Consider the following 16529-nt stretch of genomic DNA (forward strand, 5'->3'; position numbering starts at 1 on the left):
TCGCCCGATTACAACGGTATGAGTAGTCTTCTCCTAGGCCGTTCTAGTTATTCGATTCGAGCATCAGAACTGCGAAAATTTTGAGTTTCTCCAGCGTTTCTTACCTCCAAACTGCCATATCTCGCGAACGGATTGACCAATCCGCAAAATTTCTGTTGCATCTGAAAGTAGAAACTCGCCCGATTACAACCGTATGAGTAGTCTTCTCCTAGGCCGTTCTAGTTATTTGATTCGAGCATCAGAACTGCGAAAATTTTGAGTTTCTCAAGCGTTTCTTACCTCCAAACTGCCATATCTCGCGAACGGAGTGACCAATCCGCAAAATTTCTGTTGCATCTGAAAGTAGAAACTCGCCCGATTACAACGGTATGCGTACTTTTCCCCTAGGCTGTTCTAGTTATTCGTTTCGAGCATCAGAACTGCGAAAATTTTGAGTTTCTCAAGCGTTTCTTACCTCCAAACTGCCATATCTCGCGAACGGATTGACAAATCCTCAAAATTTCTGTTGCATCTGAAAGTAGAAACTCGCCCGATTACAACGGTATGGGTAGTCTTCTCCTAGGCCGTTCTAGTTATTCGATTCGAGCATCAGAACTGCGAAAATGTTGAGTTTCTCCAGCGTTTCTTACCTCCAAGCTGCCATATCTCGCGAACGGATTGACCAATCCGCAAATTTTCTGTTGCATCTGAAAGTAGAAACACGCCCGATTACAACGGTATGAGTAGTCTTCTCCTAGGCCGTTCTAGTTATTCGATTCGAGCATCAGAACTGCGAAAATTTTGAGTTTCTCCAGCGTTTCTTACCTCCAAACTGCCATATCTCGCGAACGGATTGACCAATCCGCAAAATTTCTGTTGCATCTGAAAGTAGAAACTCGCCCGATTACAACGGTATGAGTAGTCTTCTCCTAGGCCGTTCTAGTTATTCGATTCGAGCATCAGAACTGCGAAAATTTTGAGTTTCTCCAGCGTTTCTTACCTCCAAACTGCCATATCTCGCGAACGGATTGACCAATCCGCAAAATTTCTGTTGCATCTGAAAGTAGAAACTCGCCCGATTACAACGGTATGAATAGTCTTCTCCTAGGCCGTTCTAGTTATTCGAATCGAGCATCAGAACTGCGAAAATTTTGAGTTTCTCCAGCGTTTCTTACCTCCAAACTGCCATATCTCGCGTACGGATTGACCAATCCGCAAAATTTCTGTTGCATCTGAAAGTAGAAACTCGCCCGATTACAACGGCATGCGTACTTTTCCCGTGGGCCGTTCTAGTTATTCGTTTCGAGCATCAGAACTACGAGAATTTTGAGTTTCTCGAGCGTTTCTTACATCCAAATTGCCATATCTCGCGAACGGATTGACCAATCCGCAAAATTTCTGTTGCATCTGAAAGTAGAAACTCGCCCGATTACAACGATATGCGTACTTTTCCCCTAGGTCGTTCCAGTTATTCGTTTCGAGCATCAGAACTGCGAAAATTTTTAGTTTCTCAAGCGTTTCTTACCTCCAAACTGCCATACCTCGCGAACGGATTGACCAATCCGCAAAATTTCTGTTGCATCTGAAAGTAGAAACTCGCCCGATTACAAGGGTATGAGTAGTTTTCCCCTAGGCTGTTCTAATTATTCGTTTCGAGCATTAGAACTGCGAAAATTTTGAGTTTCTCGAGCGTTTCTTACCTCCAAACTGCCATATCTCGAGAACGGAGTGACCAGTCCGCAAAATTTCTGTTGCATCTGAAAGTAGAGACTCGCCCGATTACAACGGTATGCGTACTTTTCCCCTAGGCCGTTCTAGTTATTCGTTTCGAGCATCAGAACTGCGAAAATTTTGAGTTTCTCAAGCGTTTCTTACCTCCAAACTGCCATATCTCGCGAACGGATTGACCAATCCGCAAAATTTCTGTTGCATCTGAAAGTAGAAACTCGCCCGATTACAACGGTATGAGTAGTCTTCTCCTAGGCCGTTCTAGTTATTCGATTCGAGCATCAGAACTGCGAAAATTTTGTGTTTCTCCAGCGTTTCTTACCTACAAACTGCCATATCTCGCGAACGGATTGACCAATCCGCAAAATTTCTGTTGCATCTGAAAGTAGAAACTCGCCCGATTACAACGGTATGAGTAGTCTTCTCCTAGGCCGTTCTAGTTATTCGATTCGAGCATCAGAACTGCGAAAATTTTGAGTTTCTCCAGCGTTTCTTACCTCCAAACTGCCATATCTCGCGTACGGATTGACCAATCCGCAAAGTTTCTGTTGCATCTGAAAGTAGAAACTCGCCCGATTACAACGGCATGCGTACCTTTCCCGTGGGCCGTTCTAGTTATTCGTTTCGAGCATCAGAACTACGAGAATTTTGAGTTTCTCGAGCGTTTCTTACTTCCAAATTGCCATATCTCGCGAACGGATTGACCAATCCGCAAAATTTCTGTTGCATCTGAAAGTAGAAACTCGCCCGATTACAACGATATGAGTTGTCTTCTCCTAGGCCGTTCTAGTTATTCGATTCGAGCATCAGAACTGCGAAAATTTTGAGTTTCTCCAGCGTTTCTTACCTCCAAACCGCCATATCTCGAGAACGGATTGACCAGTCCGCAAAATTTCTGTTGCATCTGAAAGTAGAGACTCGCCCGATTACAACGGTATGCGTACTTTTCCCCTAGGCCGTTCTAGTTATTCGTTTCGAGCATCAGAACTGCGAAAATTTTGAGTTTCTCAAGCGTTTCTTACCTCCAAACTGCCATATCTCGCGAACGGATTGACAAATCCTCAAAATTTCTGTTGCATCTGAAAGTAGAAACTCGCCCGATTACAACGGTATGGGTAGTCTTCTCCTAGGCCGTTCTAGTTATTCGATTCGAGCATCAGAACTGCGAAAATGTTGAGTTTCTCCAGCGTTTCTTACCTCCAAGCTGCCATATCTCGCGAACGGATTGACCAATCCGCAAATTTTCTGTTGCATCTGAAAGTAGAAACACGCCCGATTACAACGGTATGAGTAGTCTTCTCCTAGGCCGTTCTAGTTATTCGATTCGAGCATCAGAACTGCGAAAATTTTGAGTTTCTCCAGCGTTTCTTACCTCCAAACTGCCATATCTCGCGAACGGATTGACCAATCCGCAAAATTTCTGTTGCATCTGAAAGTAGAAACTCGCCCGATTACAACGGTATGAGTAGTCTTCTCCTAGGCCGTTCTAGTTATTCGATTCGAGCATCAGAACTGCGAAAATTTTGAGTTTCTCCAGCGTTTCTTACCTCCAAACTGCCATATCTCGCGAACGGATTGACCAATCCGCAAAATTTCTGTTGCATCTGAAAGTAGAAACTCGCCCGATTACAACGGTATGAATAGTCTTCTCCTAGGCCGTTCTAGTTATTCGAATCGAGCATCAGAACTGCGAAAATTTTGAGTTTCTCCAGCGTTTCTTACCTCCAAACTGCCATATCTCGCGTACGGATTGACCAATCCGCAAAATTTCTGTTGCATCTGAAAGTAGAAACTCGCCCGATTACAACGGCATGCGTACTTTTCCCGTGGGCCGTTCTAGTTATTCGTTTCGAGCATCAGAACTACGAGAATTCTGAGTTTCTCGAGCGTTTCTTACATCCAAATTGCCATATCTCGCGAACGGATTGACCAATCCGCAAAATTTCTGTTGCATCTGAAAGTAGAAACACGCCCGATTACAACGATATGCGTACTTTTCCCCTAGGTCGTTCCAGTTATTCGTTTCGAGCATCAGAACTGCGAAAATATTTAGTTTCTCAAGCGTTTCTTACCTCCAAACTGCCATACCTCGCGAACGGATTGACCAATCCGCAAAATTTCTGTTGCATCTGAAAGTAGAAACTCGCCCGATTACAACGGTATGAGTAGTTTTCCCCTAGGCCGTTCTAATTATTCGTTTCGAGCATTAGAACTGCGAAAATTTTGAGTTTCTCGAGCGTTTCTTACCTCCAAACTGCCATATCTCGAGAACGGATTGACCAGTCCGCAAAATTTCTGTTGCATCTGAAAGTAGAGACTCGCCCGATTACAACGGCGTGCGTACTTTTCCCCTAGGCCGTTCTAGTTATTCGTTTCGAGCATCAGAACTGCGAAAATTTTGAGTTTCTCGAGCGTTTCTTACCTCCAAACTGCCATATCTCGAGAACGGATTGACCAGTCCGCAAAATTTCTGTTGCATCTGAAAGTAGAAACTCGCCCGATTACAACGGTATGAGTAGTCTTCTCCTAGGCCGTTCTAGTTATTCGATTCGAGCATCAGAACTGCGAAAATTTTGAGTTTCTCCAGCGTTTCTTACCTCCAAACTGCCATATCTCGCGTACGGATTGACCAATCCGCAAAATTTCTGTTGCATCTGAAAGTAGAAACTCGCCCGATTACAACGATATGCGTACTTTTCCCCTAGGTCGTTCCAGTTATTCGTTTCGAGCATCAGAACTGCGAAAATTTTGAGTTTCTCAAGCGTTTCTTACCTCCAAACTGCCATATCTCGCGAACGGATTGACCAATCCGCAAAATTTCTGTTGCATCTGAAAGTAGAAACTCGCCCGATTACAACAGTATGAGTAGTCTTCTCCTAGACCGTTCTAGTTATTCGATTCGAGCATCAGAACTGCGAAAATTTTGAGTTTCTCAAGCGTTTCTTACCTCCAAACTGCCATATCTCGCGAACGGAGTGACCAATCCGCAAAATTTCTGTTGCATCTGAAAGTAGAAACTCGCCCGATTACAACGGTATGCGTACTTTTCCCCTAGGCCGTTCTAGTTATTCGTTTCGAGCATCAGAACTGCGAAAATTTTGATTTTCTCAAGCGTTTCTTACCTCCAAACTGCCATATCTCGCGAACGGATTGACAAATCCTCAAAATTTCTGTTGCATCTGAAAGTAGAGACTCGCCCGATTACAACGGTATGCGTACTTTTCCCCTAGACCGTTCTAGTTATTCGTTTCGAGCATCAGAACTGCGAAAATTTTGAGTTTCTCAAGCGTTTCTTACCTCCAAACTGCCATATCTCGCGAACGGATTGACAAATCCTCAAAATTTCTGTTGCATCTGAAAGTAGAAACTCGCCCGATTACAACGGTATGAGTAGTTTTCCCCTAGGCTGTTCTAATTATTCGTTTCGAGCATTAGAACTGCGAAAATTTTGAGTTTCTCGAGCGTTTCTTACCTCCAAACTGCCATATCTCGAGAACGGATTGACCAGTCCGCAAAATTTCTGTTGCATCTGAAAGTAGAAACTCGCCCGATTACAACGCTATGAGTAGTCTTCTCCTAGGCCGTTCTAGTTATTCGATTCGAGCATCAGAACTGCGAAAATTTTGAGTGTCTCCAGCGTTTCTTACCTCCAAGCTGCCATATCTCGCGAACGGATTGACCAATCCGCAAATTTTCTGTTGCATCTGAAAGTAGAAACACGCCCGATTACAACGGTATGAGTAGTCTTCTCCTAGGCCGTTCTAGTTATTCGATTCGAGCATCAGAACTGCGAAAATTTTGAGTTTCTCCAGCGTTTCTTACCTCCAAACTGCCATATCTCGCGAACGGATTGACCAATCCGCAAAATATCTGTTGCATCTGAAAGTAGAAACTCGCCCGATTACAACGGTATGAGTAGTCTTCTCTTAGGCCGTTCTAGTTATTCGATTCGAGCATCAGAACTGCGAAAATTTTGAGTTTCTCCAGCGTTTCTTACCTCCAAACTGCCATATCTCGCGAACGGATTGACCAATCCGCAAAATTTCTGTTGCATCTGAAAGTAGAAACTCGCCCGATTACAACGGTATGAGTAGTCTTCTCCTAGGCCGTTCTAGTTATTCGATTCGAGCATCAGAACTGCGAAAATTTTGAGTTTCTCCAGCGTTTCTTACCTCCAAACTGCCATATCTCGCGAACGGATTGACCAATCCGCAAAATTTCTGTTGCATCTGAAAGTAGAAACTCGCCCGATTACAACGGTATGAGTAGTCTTCTCTTAGGCCGTTCTAGTTATTCGATTCGAGCATCAGAACTGCGAAAATTTTGAGTTTCTCCAGCGTTTCTTACCTCCAAACTGCCATATCTCGCGAACGGATTGACCAATCCGCAAAATTTCTGTTGCATCTGAAAGTAGAAACTCGCCCGATTACAACGGTATGAGTAGTCTTCTCCTAGGCCGTTCTAGTTATTCGATTCGAGCATCAGAACTGCGAAAATTTTGAGTTTCTCCAGCGTTTCTTACCTCCAAACTGCCATATCTCGCGTACGAATTGACCAATCCGCAAAATTTCTGTTGCATCTGAAAGTAGAAACTCGCCCGATTACAACGGCATGCGTACTTTTCCCGTGGGCCGTTCTAGTTATTCGTTTCGAGCATCAGAACTACGAGAATTTTGAGTTTCTCGAGCGTTTCTTACTTCCAAATTGCCATATCTCGCGAACGGATTGACCAATCCGCAAAATTTCTGTTGCATCTGAAAGTAGAAACTCGCCCGATTACAACTGTATGCGTACTTTTCCCCTAGGTCGTTCCAGTTATTCGTTTCGAGCATCAGAACTGCGAAAATTTTGAGTTTCTCAAGCGTTTCTTACCTCCAAACTGCCATATCTCGCGAACGGATTGACCAATCCTCAAAATTTCTGTTGCATCTGAAAGTAGAAACTCGCCCGATTACAACGGCGTGCGTACTTTTCCCCTAGGCCGTTCTAGTTATTCGTTTCGAGCATCAGAACTGCGAAAATTTTGAGTTTCTCAAGCGTTTCTTACCTCCAAACTGCCATATCTCGCGAACGGAGTGACCAATCCGCAAAATTTCTGTTGCATCTGAAAGTAGAAACTCGCCCGATTACAACGGCGTGCGTACTTTTCCCCTAGGCCGTTCTAGTTATTCGTTTCGAGCATCAGAACTGCGAAAATTTTGAGTTTCTCGAGCGTTTCTTACTTCCAAACTGCCATGTCTCGCGAACGGATTGACCAGTCCGCAAAATTTCTGTTGCATCTGAAAGTAGAAACACGCCCGATTACAACGGTATGAGTAGTCTTCTCCTAGGCCGTTCTAGTTATTCGATTCGAGCATCAGAACTGCGAAAATTTTGAGTTTCTCCAGCGTTTCTTACCTCCAAACTGCCATATCTCGCGAACGGATTGACCAATCCGCAAAATTTCTGTTGCATCTGAAAGTAGAAACTCGCCCGATTACAACGGTATGAGTTGTCTTCTCCTAGGCCGTTCTAGTTATTCGATTCGAGCATCAGAACTGCGAAAATTTTGAGTTTCTCCAGCGTTTCTTACCTCCAAACTGCCATATCTCGCGAACGGATTTACCAATCCGCAAAATTTCTGTTGCATCTGAAAGTAGAAACTCGCCCGATTACAACGGTATGAGTAGTTTTCCCCGAGGCCGTTCTAATTATTCGTTTCGAGCATTAGAACTGCGAAAATTTTGAGTTTCTCGAGCGTTTCTTACCTCCAAACTGCCATATCTCGAGAACGGATTGACCAGTCCGCAAAATTTCTGTTGCATCTGAAAGTAGAAACTCGCCCGATTACAACGGTATGAATAGTCTTCTCCTAGGCCGTTCTAGTTATTCGATTCGAGCATCAGAACTGCGAAAATTTTGAGTTTCTCCAGCGTTTCTTACCTCCAAACTGCCATATCTCGCGAACGGATTGACCAATCCGCAAAATTTCTGTTGCATCTGAAAGTAGAAACTCGCCCGATTACAACGGTATGAGTTGTCTTCTCCTATGCCGTTCTAGTTATTCGATTCGAGCATCAGAACTGCGAAAATTTTGAGTTTCTCCAGCGTTTCTTACTTCCAAACTGCCATATCTCGCGTACGGATTGACCAATCCGCAAAATTTCTGTTGCATCTGAAAGTAGAAACTCGCCCGATTACAACGATATGCGTACTTTTCCCCTAGGTCGTTCCAGTTATTCGTTTCGAGCATCAGAACTGCGAAAATTTTGAGTTTCTCAAGCGTTTCTTACCTCCAAACTGCCATATCTCGCGAACGGATTGACCAATCCTCAAAATTTCTGTTGCATCTGAAAGTAGAAACTCGCCCGATTACAACGGCGTGCGTACTTTTCCCCTAGGCCGTTCTAGTTATTCGTTTCGAGCATCAGAACTGCGAAAATTTTGAGTTTCTCAAGCGTTTCTTACCTCCAAACTGCCATATCTCGCGAACGGAGTGACCAATCCGCAAAATTTCTGTTGCATCTGAAAGTAGAAACTCGCCCGATTACAACGGCGTGCGTACTTTTCCCCTAGGCCGTTCTAGTTATTCGTTTCGAGCATCAGAACTGCGAAAATTTTGAGTTTCTCGAGCGTTTCTTACTTCCAAACTGCCATGTCTCGCGAACGGATTGACCAGTCCGCAAAATTTCTGTTGCATCTGAAAGTAGAAACACGCCCGATTACAACGGTATGAGTAGTCTTCTCCTAGGCCGTTCTAGTTATTCGATTCGAGCATCAGAACTGCGAAAATTTTGAGTTTCTCCAGCGTTTCTTACCTCCAAACTGCCATATCTCGCGAACGGATTGACCAATCCGCAAAATTTCTGTTGCATCTGAAAGTAGAAACTCGCCCGATTACAACGGTATGAGTAGTCTTCTCCTAGGCCGTTCTAGTTATTCGATTCGAGCATCAGAACTGCGAAAATTTTGAGTTTCTCCAGCGTTTCTTACCTCCAAACTGCCATATCTCGCGTACGGATTGACCAATCCGCAAAATTTCTGTTGCATCTGAAAGTAGAAACTCGCCCGATTACAACGGCATGCGTACTTTTCCCGTCGACCGTTCTAGTTATTCGTTTCGAGCATCAGAACTACGAGAATTTTGAGTTTCTCGAGCGTTTCTTACCTCCAAATTGCCATATCTCGCGAACGGATTGACCAATCCGCAAAATTTCTGTTGCATCTGAAAGTAGAAACTCGCCCGATTACAACGGCGTGCGTACTTTTCCCCTAGGCCGTTCCAGTTATTCGTTTCGAGCATCAGAACTGCGAAAATTTTGAGTTTCTCGAGCGTTTCTTACTTCCAAACTGCCATATCTCGCGAACGGATTGACCAGTCCGCAAAATTTCTGTTGCATCTGAAAGTAGAAACACGCCCGATTACAACGGTATGAGTAGTCTTCTCCTAGGCCGTTCTAGTTATTCGATTCGAGCATCAGAACTGCGAAAATTTTGAGTTTCTCCAGCGTTTCTTACCTCCAAACTGCCATATCTCGCGAACGGATTGACCAATCCGCAAAATTTCTGTTGCATCTGAAAGTAGAAACTCGCCCGATTACAACGGTATGAGTAGTCTTCTCCTAGGCCGTTCTAGTTATTCGATTCGAGCATCAGAACTGCGAAAATTTTGAGTTTCTCCAGCGTTTCTTACCTCCAAACTGCCATATCTCGCGAACGGATTGACCAATCCGCAAAATTTCTGTTGCATCTGAAAGTAGAAACTCGCCCGATTACAACGGTATGAGTAGTCTTCTCCTAGGCCGTTCTAGTTATTCGATTCGAGCATCAGAACTGCGAAAATTTTGAGTTTCTCCAGCGTTTCTTACCTCCAAACTGCCATATCTCGCGTACGGATTGACCAATCCGCAAAATTTCTGTTGCATCTGAAAGTAGAAACTCGCCCGATTACAACGGCATGCGTACTTTTCCCGTGGGCCGTCCTAGTTATTCGTTTCGAGCATCAGAACTACGAGAATTTTGAGTTTCTCGAGCGTTTCTTACTTCCAAATTGCCATATCTCGCGAACGGATTGACCAATCCGCAAAATTTCTGTTGCATCTGAAAGTTGAAACTCGCCCGATTACAACGATATGCGTACTTTTCCCCTAGGTCGTTCCAGTTATTCGTTTCGAGCATCAGAACTGCGAAAATTCTTAGTTCCTCAAGCGTTTCTTACCTCCAAGCTGCCATACCTCGCGAACGGATTGACCAATCCGCAAAATTTCTGTTGCATCTGAAAGTAGAAACACTCCCGATTACAACGGTATGAGTAGTTTTCCCCTAGGCCGTTCTAATTATTCGTTTCGAGCATTAGAACTGCGAAAATTTTGAGTTTCTCGAGCGTTTCTTACCTCCAAACTGCCATATCTCGAGAACGGATTGACCAGTCCGCAAAATTTCTGTTGCATCTGAAAGTAGAAACTCGCCCGATTGCAACGGTATGAGTAGTCTTCTCCTAGGCCGTTCTAGTTATTCGTTTCGAGCATCAGAACTGCGAAAATTTTGAGTTTCTCGAGCGTTTCTTAGTTCCAAACTGCCATATCTCGCGAACGGATTGAACAATCCGCAAAATTTCTGTTGCATCTGAAAGTAGAAACTCGCCCGATTACAACGATATGCGTACTTTTCCCCTAGGTCGTTCCAGTTATTCGTTTCGAGCATCAGAACTGCGAAAATTTTGAGTTTCTCCAGCGTTTCTTACGTCCAAACTGCCATATCTCGAGAACGGATTGACCAGTCCGCAAAATTTCTGTTGCATCTGAAAGTAGAAACTCGCCCGATTACAACGGTATGACTAGTCTCCTCCTAGGCCGTTCTAGTTATCCGATTCGAGCATCAGAACTGCGAAAATTTTGAGTTTCTCCAGCGTTTCTTACCTCCAAACTGCCATATCTCGCGAACGGATTGACCAATCCGCAAAATTTCTGTTGCATCTGAAAGTAGAAACTCGCCCGATTACAACGGTATGAGTAGTCTTCTCCTAGGCCGTTCTAGTTATTCGATTCGAGCATCAGAACTGCGAAAATTTTGAGTTTCTCCAGCGTTTCTTACCTCCAAACTGCCATATCTCGCGAACGGATTGACCAATCCGCAAAATTTCTGTTGCATCTGAAAGTAGAAACTCGCCCGATTACAACGGTATGAGTAGTCTTCTCCTAGGCCGTTCTAGTTATTCGATTCGAGCATCAGAACTGCGAAAATTTTGAGTTTCTCCAGCGTTTCTTACCTCCAAACTGCCATATCTCGCGTACGGATTGACCAATCCGCAAAATTTCTGTTGCATCTGAAAGTTGAAACTCGCCCGATTACAACGATATGCGTACTTTTCCCCTAGGTCGTTCCAGTTATTCGTTTCGAGCATCAGAACTGCGAAAATTTTGAGTTTCTCGAGCGTTTCTTACCTCCAAACTGCCATATCTCGAGAACGGATTGACCAGTCCGCAAAATTTCTGTTGCATCTGAAAGTAGAAACTCGCCCGATTGCAACGGTATGAGTAGTCTTCTCCTAGGCCGTTCTAGTTATTCGTTTCGAGCATCAGAACTGCGAAAATTTTGAGTTTCTCGAGCGTTTCTTAGTTCCAAACTGCCATATCTCGCGAACGGATTGACCAATCCGCAAAATTTCTGTTGCATCTGAAAGTAGAAACTCGCCCGATTACAAAGATATGCGTACTTTTCCCCTAGGTCGTTCCAGTTATTCGTTTCGAGCATCAGAACTGCGAAAATTTTGAGTTTCTCCAGCGTTTCTTACCTCCAAACTGCCATATCACGCGAACGGATTGACCAATCCGCAAAATTTCTGTTGCATCTGAAAGTAGAAACTCGCCCGATTACAACGGTATGAGTAGTCTTCGCCTAGGCCGTTCTAGTTATTCGATTCGAGCATCAGAACTGCGAAAATTTTGAGTTTCTCCAGCGTTTCTTACCTCCAAACTGCCATATCTCGCGAACGGATTGACCAATCCGCAAAATTTCTGTTGCATCTGAAAGTAGAAACTCGCCCGATTACAACGGTATGAGTTTTCCCCTAGGCCGTTCTAATTATTCGTTTCGAGCATTAGAACTGCGAAAATTTTGAGTTTCTCGAGCGTTTCTTACCTCCAAACTGCCATATCTCGAGAACGGATTGACCAGTCCGCAAAATTTCTGTTGCATCTGAAAGTAGAAACTCGCCCGATTACAACGGTATGACTAGTCTCCTCCTAGGCCGTTCTAGTTATCCGATTCGAGCATCAGAACTGCGAAAATTTTGAGTTTCTCCAGCGTTTCTTACCTCCAAACTGCCATATCTCGCGAACGGATTGACCAATCCGCAAAATTTCTGTTGCATCTGAAAGTAGAAACTCGCCCGATTACAACGGTATGAGTAGTCTTCTCCTAGGCCGTTCTAGTTATTCGATTCGAGCATCAGAACTGCGAAAATTTTGAGTTCCTCCAGCGTTTCTTACCTCCAAACTGCCATATCTCGCGTACGGATTGACCAATCCGCAAAATTTCTGTTGCATCTGAAAGTAGAAACTCGCCCGATTACAACGATATGCGTACTTTTCCCCTAGGTCGTTCCAGTTATTCGTTTCGAGCATCAGAACTGCGAAAATTTTGAGTTTCTCAAGCGTTTCTTACCTCCAAACTGCCATATCTCGCGAACGGATTGACCAATCCGCAAAATTTCTGTTGCATCTGAAAGTAGAAACTCGCCCGATTACAACAGTATGAGTAGTCTTCTCCTAGGCCGTTCTAGTTATTCGATTCGAGCATCAGAACTGCGAAAATTTTGAGTTTCTCAAGCGTTTCTTACCTCCAAACTGCCATATCTCGCGAACGGAGTGACCAATCCGCAAAATTTCTGTTGCATCTCAAAGTAGAAACTCGCCCGATTACAACGGTATGCGTACTTTTCCCCTAGGCCGTTCTAGTTATTCGTTTCGAGCATCAGAACTGCGAAAATTTTGAGTTTCTCAAGCGTTTCTTACCTCCAAACTGCCATATCTCGAGAACGGATTGACAAATCCTCAAAATTTCTGTTGCATCTGAAAGTAGAAACTCGCCCGATTACAACGGCGTGCGTACTTTTCCCCTAGGCCGTTCTAGTTATTCGTTTCGAGCATCAGAACTGCGAAAATTTTGAGTTTCTCGAGCGTTTCTTACTTCCAAACTGCCATATCTCGCGAACGGATTGACCAATCCGCAAAATTTCTGTTGCATCTGAAAGTAGAAACTCGCCCGATTACAACGGTATGAGTAGTTTTCCCCTAGGCTGTTCTAATTATTCGTTTCGAGCATTAGAACTGCGAAAATTTTGAGTTTCTCGAGCGTTTCTTACCTCCAAACTGCCATATCTCGAGAACGGATTGACCAGTCCGCAAAATTTCTGTTGGATCTGAAAGTAGAAACACGCCCGATTACAACGGTATGAGTAGTCTTCTCCTAGGCCGTTCTAGTTATTCGATTCGAGCATCAGAACTGCGAAAATTTTGAGTTTCTACAGCGTTTCTTACCTCCAAACTGCCATATCTCGCGAACGGATTGACCAATCCGCAAAATTTCTGTTGCATCTGAAAGTAGAAACTCGCCCGATTACAACGGTATGAGTAGTCTTCTCCTAGGCCGTTCTAGTTATTCGATTCGAGCATCAGAACTGCGAAAATTTTGAGTTTCTCCAGCGTTTCTTACCTCCAAACTGCCATATCTCGAGAACGGATTGACCAGTCCGCAAAATTTCTGTTGCATCTGAAAGTAGAAACTCGCCCGATTACAACGGTATGACTAGTCTTCTCCTAGGCCGTTCTAGTTATCCGATTCGAGCATCAGACCTGCGAAAATTTTGAGTTTCTCCAGCGTTTCTTACCTCCAAACTGCCATATCTCGCAAACGGATTGACCAATCCGCAAAATTTCTGTTGCATCTGAAAGTAGAAACTCGCCCGATTACAACGGTATGAGTAGTCTTCTCCTAGGCCGTTCTAGTTATTCGATTCGAGCATCAGAACTGCGAAAATTTTGAGTTTCTCCAGCGTTTCTTACCTCCAAACTGCCATATCTCGCGTACGGATTGACCAATCCGCAAAATTTCTGTTGCATCTGAAAGTAGAAACTCGCCCGATTACAACGATATGCGTACTTTTCCCCTAGGTCGTTCCAGTTATTCGTTTCGAGCATCAGAACTGCGAAGATTTTGAGTTTCTCAAGCGTTTCTTACCTCCAAACTGCCATATCTCGCGAACGGATTGACCAATCCGCAAAATTTCTGTTGCATCTGAAAGTAGAAACTCGCCCGATTACAACAGTATGAGTAGTCTTCTCCTAGGCCGTTCTAGTTATTCGATTCGAGCATCAGAACTGCGAAAATTTTGAGTTTCTCAAGCGTTTCTTACCTCCAAACTGCCATATCTCGCGAACGGAGTGACCAATCCGCAAAATTTCTGTTGCATCTCAAAGTAGAAACTCGCCCGATTACAACGGTATGCGTACTTTTCCCCTAGGCCGTTCTAGTTATTCGTTTCGAGCATCAGAACTGCGAAAATTTTGAGTTTCTCAAGCGTTTCTTACCTCCAAACTGCCATATCTCGAGAACGGATTGACAAATCCTCAAAATTTCTTTTGCATCTGAAAGTAGAAACTCGCCCGATTACAACGGCGTGCGTACTTTTCCCCTAGGCCGTTCTAGTTATTCGTTTCGAGCATCAGAACTGCGAAAATTTTGAGTTTCTCAAGCGTTTCTTACCTCCAAACTGCCATATCTCACGAACGGATTGACAAATCCTCAAAATTTCTGTTGCATCTGAAAGTAGAAACTCGCCCGATTACAACGGTATGAGTAGTTTTCCCCTAGGCTGTTCTAATTATTCGTTTCGAGCATTAGAACTGCGAAAATTTTGAGTTTCTCGAGCGTTTCTTACCTCCAAACTGCCATATCTCGAGAACGGATTGACCAGTCCGCAAAATTTCTGTTGGATCTGAAAGTAGAAACACGCCCGATTACAACGGTATGAGTAGTCTTCTCCTAGGCCGTTCTAGTTATTCGATTCGAGCATCAGAACTGCGAAAATTTTGAGTTTCTCCAGCGTTTCTTACCTCCAAACTGCCATATCTCGCGAACGGATTGACCCATCCGCAAAATTTCTGTTGCATCTGAAAGTAGAAACTCGCCCGATTACAACGGTATGAGTAGTCTTCTCCTAGGCCGTTCTAGTTATTCGGTTCGAGCATCAGAACTGCGAAAATTTTGAGTTTCTCAAGCGTTTCTTACCTCCAAACTGCCATATCTCGCGAACGGATTGACCAATCCGCAAAATTTCTGTTGCATCTGAAAGTAGAAACTCGCCCGATTACAACGGTATGAGTAGTTTTCCCCTAGGCCGTCCTAATTATTCGTTTCGAGCATCAGAACTGCGAAAATTTTGAGTTTACCTCGAGCGTTTCTTACCTCCAAACTGCCATATCTCGCGAACGGATTGACCAATCCGCAAAATTTCTGTTGCATCTGAAAGTAGAAACTCGCCCGATTACCACGGCATGCGTACTTTTCCCGTAGGCCGTTCTAGTTATTCGTTTCGAGCATCAGAACTGCGAAAATTTTGAGTTTCTCGAGCGTTTCTTACCTCCAAACTGCCATATCTCGCGAACGGATTGACCAATCCGCAGAATTTCTGTTGCATCTGAAAGTAGAAACTCGCCCGATTACAACGGCGTGCGTACTTTTCCCCTAGGCCGTTCTAGTTATTCGTTTCGAGCATCAGAACTGCGAAAATTTTGCGTTTCTCGAGCGTTTCTTACTTCCAAACTGCCATATCTCGCGAACGGATTGACCACTCCGCAAAATTTCTGTTGCATCTGAAAGTAGAAACTCGCCCGATTACAACGATATGCGTACTTTTCCCCTAGGTCGTTCCAGTTATTCGTTTCGAGCATCAGAACTGCGAAGATTTTGAGTTTCTCAAGCGTTTCTTACCTCCAAACTGCCATATCTCGCGAACGGATTGACCAATCCGCAAAATTTCTGTTGCATCTGAAAGTAGAAACTCGCCCGATTACAACGGTATGAGTAGTCTTCTCCTAGGCCGTTCTAGTTATTCGATTCGAGCATCAGAACTGCGAAAATTTTGAGTTTCTCCAGCGTTTCTTACCTCCAAACTGCCATATCTCGAGAACGGATTGACCAGTCCGCAAAATTTCTGTTGCATCTGAAAGTAGAAACTCGCCCGATTACAACGGTATGACTAGTCTTCTCCTAGGCCGTTCTAGTTATCCGATTCGAGCATCAGACCTGCGAAAATTTTGAGTTTCTCCAGCGTTTCTTACCTCCAAACTGCCATATCTCGCAAACGGATTGACCAATCCGCAAAATTTCTGTTGCATCTGAAAGTAGAAACTCGCCCGATTACAACGGTATGAGTAGTCTTCTCCTAGGCCGTTCTAGTTATTCGATTCGAGCATCAGAACTGCGAAAATTTTGAGTTTCTCCAGCGTTTCTTACCTCCAAACTGCCATATCTCGCGTACGGATTGACCAATCCGCAAAATTTCTGTTGCATCTGAAAGTAGAAACTCGCCCGATTACAACGATATGCGTACTTTTCCCCTAGGTCGTTCCAGTTATTCGTTTCGAGCATCAGAACTGCGAAGATTTTGAGTTTCTCAAGCGTTTCTTACCTCCAAACTGCCATATCTCGCGAACGGATTGACCAATCCGCAAAATTTCTGTTGCATCTGAAAGTAGAAACTCGCCCGATTACAACAGTATGAGTAGTCTTCTCCTAGGCCGTTCTAGTTATTCGATTCGAGCATCAGAACTGCGAAAATT

Source organism: Ptiloglossa arizonensis, chromosome 7 (genome assembly GCF_051014685.1).
Source record: "Ptiloglossa arizonensis isolate GNS036 chromosome 7, iyPtiAriz1_principal, whole genome shotgun sequence".
NCBI classification, from domain to species: Eukaryota; Metazoa; Arthropoda; class Insecta; order Hymenoptera; family Colletidae; genus Ptiloglossa; species Ptiloglossa arizonensis.